Below are 5,707 nucleotides of genomic sequence, written 5' to 3'. Positions count from 1 at the left end.
GGGAGTGGGTGAGGGGGCCGCTCAAGGCTATTGTCCTCCCTGGCCTAAGGCCAGGGGCTGGGTGGGGACCACAGCCCAGGGTAGCCCAGGGAGCAGCTCTGGGCATCTCCGCTGGGCCAGGCCCTGCTATTTTTAGATGCCTCCCCTCCCTGCCGCTGCCAGATGAGGAGGAAATGACTCACCCCAAACCAGACAGGTAGAGGCGGCCTCCGTCCAGGGGCCCCTGGCAGGCCCTGCTAGGCTCTAGCCCTGAGGTTATCCCACCCGGGGTCCCCTCAAAATGGCCCCCAGTCTGAAGATTAAGTTGGGTTCCCTCCTTGGGATCCCTCTGCATTTTTGTCACAGGGCCTAGGGGAGGACGGGCCTCCAACAGGCCAGGAGCCCCGCTCACCTCCTTAGCGCCTGCAGGCCTCTGGCGGCGGGGGTCTGACTGTGGTCTCCCCATTCGCCTCATCAGAGACCAGGTGATGGGAAGAAGAGAAGGGAAGTCTGTGTACCCCGTGGGGTGACCAGTTATCCCACTTTCCTCAGGTCTGAGGAGTTTCTGGGGCTCTGAGGCTTTCAGGACAAACTAGCAGTGTCCTGGAAGACCAAGCCCCAGGTCCCTGTCCTGTCCTGCGCTGGGATCAGGGGATCGCTCTGTTCCTCTCACCAGAGAGGCTGAAAGGCCCAGAGCTGTGCGTTGACTGGGGTCCCATGAAGCCACCTTGGTCAGGGTTGCTGCCCTTGCTAATGCCAGTGGGGGGAGGGGCCTGTCAAGTGCAGGGTTGGGTGGAAGGACAAACAGGGCTGGGGCTGGGACAGGGACAGGGGACACCTGCCCATGAAGCAGGGCCGGAACAGGCATCTGGGAATAGCAAGACATTATGACAAGAACAGTGTTTGTGTCGGGCCAGCTTGGTCCTGGGCCTACTTTGCTTGATGTCTCAGGGTCCTAGCTCTGAGGTGAGAAGGGACCCTGCCTCTGATACTGTTGTGAGGACTCTAAGAAAAAGGCCGGAAGCTGGGCTGGGCCAGTTGGTCAGCGGGAGAGGCCGTCCTGGGCTGGCCACCTGCAGCCTGCTCAACGTTTGGTCAGGAAAGTGGACAGAGGCTGCCTCTGCCTTCCTGGCCATCCCAGATCTGCATCTGGCTGCCTTGTGTGAGACACCAGCGCTCCCGGCCCTGACACCTGCCCTTTCGGGTCCCCAGAGGTGCAGCCCAGATTCACGCCAGGGATGGGGAGGTCTGCTTGGGTACCTGTGCCTTCATCCACGGCAGCCAGCCCTGTCTCCACAGCCCGAGGCTCCAAGGGCTATGCAGGAGCCTGACACGGCAGGGCCAGGTAGCAAATCACTTCTGCTTTCTGGGCTGCTGGTTCCTCACTGGTAAGGCTGTGGTGTTAGATTAGGTCTCTGGTCTTGAAATGCTTGTCTCGGTAGTGGACCCTTTCCCTGGACGTTTTCACTGAAGAAAACTCCCACCCTCACTCTGGGGCCTAGAGCCCAAGAAGCCCTCTCCACAGCGCCTGCCCTCTGTCATTTGTCACTTGGGTCTTGAGGGCAGCCCAGTTAAAGCCCCCAAGCCCAGGCCTTCTGAGCACCTCTGACCGGTGGTAAAAGTGTCCTGTTTGCACGCTCCTGGCTGGCACGGCCGCTGAAGTCGACCCCAGCCTTCATTACGCAGACACCGGAGGAGCCCGCGGCCAGGCAGCCGGCCAGGGTCACGCAGAGGCCACGGGAGGTGGGGTGTCCGCACTGACATCAGCAGCGCCCCAGAGGGACATGCGATCTCTTCACCTCTCAACAACACGCTTGGGGATGGGGAGGAGCCAGCCGCCCCCGCTCAGCCTGTCCTGTGTGTCCCTCGCAGCTGCTGGGCTGGAAACACAGCCAAGTCAAGAGTTCCTCGAATCGTGTTCCAACCAAGGCCGCCCGCTCCAGAGCAAAAAGTACTGGCAGATGTCGGGCACGCAACCCGATCCTCAGGCACCCCCACACACCCCCGGCTGTGGACCCCAGGGGGTGGTGAGCGGTGCAGCCGGGGCTTAGTCCTGGAAAAGAGCCCTGGGTGTGGGGTCAGGGGCGAGACTGGGCTCAGGACGGCCTCTAGCCCCGGGGTGGCCTGGTCAGGCCAGCAGCCCAGGACAAGGCAGCCTCGGTGCCTATAAACTCAGCAGTCGACGAGAGCGGGTGGTGGTGGTGACTGAACTGGGAGATCTGTGGGATGACGATTATACTGAAAATCTACAGTTAATACCAATGGAAAGTGCTTGCTGTGAGCTGCTCTCTGTGCAGACTTCGTGCTCAGAGCTTTGGTGCCCAGAAAAAGGGACCAGAGAGAGACTGAGGTCCACAGATATTAGGGAGAGGCACCGAGCACCCTCGGTGGCCGCCCTGAGCCTGCGGCCCGGACACCCAGCCACGACTGCCATGCGTGCAGCACCCGCAGTGGTGGTGGCAGGGGCGACAGAGTGTAGGGTGTGGGGCGCCATGCTCAGCACAGGGGGCTATGCAAAGGCTGCTGGAGGGGCCCCCCAGGCTGGTGGCCAGGGCGGCAGTGTGTGGTTGGGGACAGAACTGCGTCTAATTCCAGAAGCAGGTGGTGCCACCCGGCACCAGGCTGCGGGCTGGAGTCTGTTTCCTACTCCTTAGGGTGGGGACCTTAGTGACTGGAGCCAGCGGGCCACTAATTTTTGTTTTTTTTTGTTGTTTTCTTCTTTTTGGTGTTTCTTGAGACAAGGTCTCACTTTGTACTTCAGGCTGGTCTTGAACTCCTGGCCATCATCCTGCCTCAGCCTCCCAAGCACCGGGATTACAGGCGTGCGCCACCACCCTTGGCTCATGGCTACTATCTGTGACTGTTGCATTGGCAGTGGGAGAGGAGCTGTGGGGTATTTCAGGACTCTGTCTCCCCAGGAGGTGGGGAACAGGAAAAGGGCCCACAGTGCCAGTCCCGACGCGGGCCAGCTGGACGGGGCGGGGGCGGCCCTTCTCCCCAGCGGGGTACACCTGGGCCTGGCAGCCCGGGTCTGAGCCCTCAAAGGGCTGCCAGTGTGCAGCTGACGGCTGCAGCGCTGTGACCCCAGCAGAGGACGTGGTGAGGGGGAAAGCCGCAGAGGGGCGGCTGTGAGTGGCATCAGACAAGTGTGGTGGGAGAGGCCTCTTCCGACTTCAGCCTTTTCCTTCCCCGGTCCCCTTCCTGGACGCCGCTGTCCCAGGCTGCAGCCCTGCCCAAGATGGATATGGCATGCCTCCACTGCTCCCCCGGGGAGGACATAGTGGGACAATGACACGAACGCCCCCAGAATCCCGATGCCACATGAGGCTCTGCAGGCCTTTATGAGGGCTGGGGGAGGGGGTGATAGCCACGTTCGCCCCACTCCCTGCCCTTCCCGTATGACCTCCCCTATGGCAGTGAGGGCACAGGGACGGCTCGGAAGCTCCCTCAGGGTGACTGAGCGGCCAGGGCACGCATGGGGTGAGAGAGGCTCAGTCTTTCGTTTATTCCGGTGAGGTCTGCTCTGCCCAAGGCCCCTGGGTGCGACTGGCCTGGTGACAGCTGCAGTTTGGGGACCTAAAATGGATACGGGAAACGGAGATAGATCTTCTGCAAAGGGGAAGGGGACCCAGAGATGAAGGGGCGGGAGGGGAAGGGATGTGAAGAGGATGAGGACGCACCCTGTCCAGGCGTCCACTCCCCGGCCGGCGCAGGCAGCACGTACTGCAGACAGGCTCCAGTGACAACAGCCACCGGCTGAGCGCTGCTCTCCGGCGGAGCTCGAGTTTGGGGTGTCCCCGCCAGGCCTCTGCTCGACCTTCTTTCCTCCTAATGTCACTGCCCTTTATCCAGAGCGCAGCCTGCACCTTGCCCCGAGCCTGCTGCCCGCCTGCAGGCTTCCTGAAGCCTTCTGCCCTGGCCCCTGTGCTTCCAGGGTTCACTGCCCGGAATGCGACCCGACAACTAGTGTCAGTTACTCTGATGATAGGACAGATAACCCCTGAAGAAGGTACTTCATGGCCGACATGGTTAAGTGCTCAGTAACTCCCATCCCTCCAGCCACCCTGGAGGCCGGCGTCTGTGTCCCTGTCATTGTGCAGATGAGGCCGTGGAGGCAGAGGGAGCTTAGGTGCCTGGCTCAAGGTCACCCAGCCACTGAATGGCCAACCCAGGATGGAGCCCAGGCTGACACCCAAAGGCTAATCTGTTGTGCTGCCTCTTGGGATGACAGTGACAGCAAGGTGACACTTTGTCATTGGCTGCCAGGACAGACACTACTTGAATACAGCTCACCAACAGACTAAGTCCCATCGGCCTCAGTGTGGCCATTTCAAGCTCATCGACCCGCCTGGACACAGGTCCCCTCTCTGCTTTGAAGAGAGGGTATGATCACCTTCAGCACAGTAAATCCAGGCACAAGAACATCTGTAGAACAAACGTTTGTGGCAGGTGTGGTAGTGCACACCTGTAACCCCAACACTTGGGAGGCAGGAGGGTCACCGTGAGTTGAGGCCAGTCTTGGCTACATAGTGAGTTCAAGGTCAGCCTGAACTGCAGTGAGACCCTGTCTCAAAAAGCAAACAAAACAGCAACGTTGTTTATGAGAGCCCAAAGTGGAGACCCGTGGGGACACTTTCAGCCCCGCAAGCCTGTTTACTACTCTGGCAAATGGGCCTAGTAGTGTCACACGGCGTGAAGTGTTGTAGGTCTCAGTCACTGCGTAACTGGCTCCATCACTCTTGGCGCTGAGCGCGCCTGCCCCAGCCAGCCAGGCAACTGCTGTGCCAGCGGGGCCAGGTGTGCGCGGCTCGGCCCTGGGGGGCTCCTTGCCCGGCTCCTTCCTCTCTGGAAGGGTACACAGGCCGAGACAAACAGACAGGGCCCTGGTGCGGGGCCCCACACACGCCTTGCTCTGCCACCTGACAGTGGGTGGGACATTTTTTTGCTACAGAGGGAGCGGGTCCCACCCTTCCTGGCTCTCCAGCGATCCCTTGATCCCAGTGAGGGCAGGGGATGGGGTAGGTGCCTGTGGGAGGGCACCTGGCAAGGCCTCCGCCAACTGCGGTTAACAAGTGGTAGCACGCAGACCAGGGAAGGCCGCGGTGACCCCGCGCGGGGACAGCCAATGAGATCCCAGGCTGCAGTGGCACCACCGGGCAGCCCGCCTGTCTTTGGCTGCTGCGGCAGCGGGAGGGGCCTGGGCCTGCCAGTCAGGGCTGCCGGCCCTGTCTCCGGGGCGCGGGGCAGATCTGCACTCTGGCGGGGGAGGGGGCCCACTGGGGACGGGGGACTCGGCTTGAACTTCGCTGAGCTCCTGGGGAGGAGGCCGGCTGTGGGCATGAGGGAAGGTGGCTGGGAGGACCGCAGCTAGAGATGGACAGAAAAGCTTTCCCCCACGGCTGGACCAGGAGCGGGCTGCCCAGGCCGGGGAGGGAAGGTGCAGGGTGTGCTCTGCTCAGGTCTGCAGTGAGGGGGGCGTGGGGAGGGACTGGGAACAGCAGAGGGTAGGCCTGAGGTCAGGGACACAGGCCCCACACTCCCACCTAAAAGCCACCTGCCCCTTCGCTTTGCCCGGATGGAGCAGGCCTGGAACAGCACTTGTGACTGCAGCGGTCGTCAGCCTGGGCCAGCGGGGCAGTCAGGCTTGAACTGTGACCTGCGCCGGGCAGTGACGGCGGCCAACAGGTGCCTGCCCCACCCCTGCCCAACTCGGACCCACCAAGGCCAA

Source organism: Chinchilla lanigera, unplaced genomic scaffold, assembly GCF_000276665.1.
Source record: "Chinchilla lanigera isolate Chin_1 unplaced genomic scaffold, ChiLan1.0 scaffold00036, whole genome shotgun sequence".
NCBI lineage: Eukaryota > Metazoa > Chordata > Mammalia > Rodentia > Chinchillidae > Chinchilla > Chinchilla lanigera.
The sequence above is the reverse complement of the archived record's forward strand: the minus strand, read 5'-3'. Positions refer to the sequence as shown.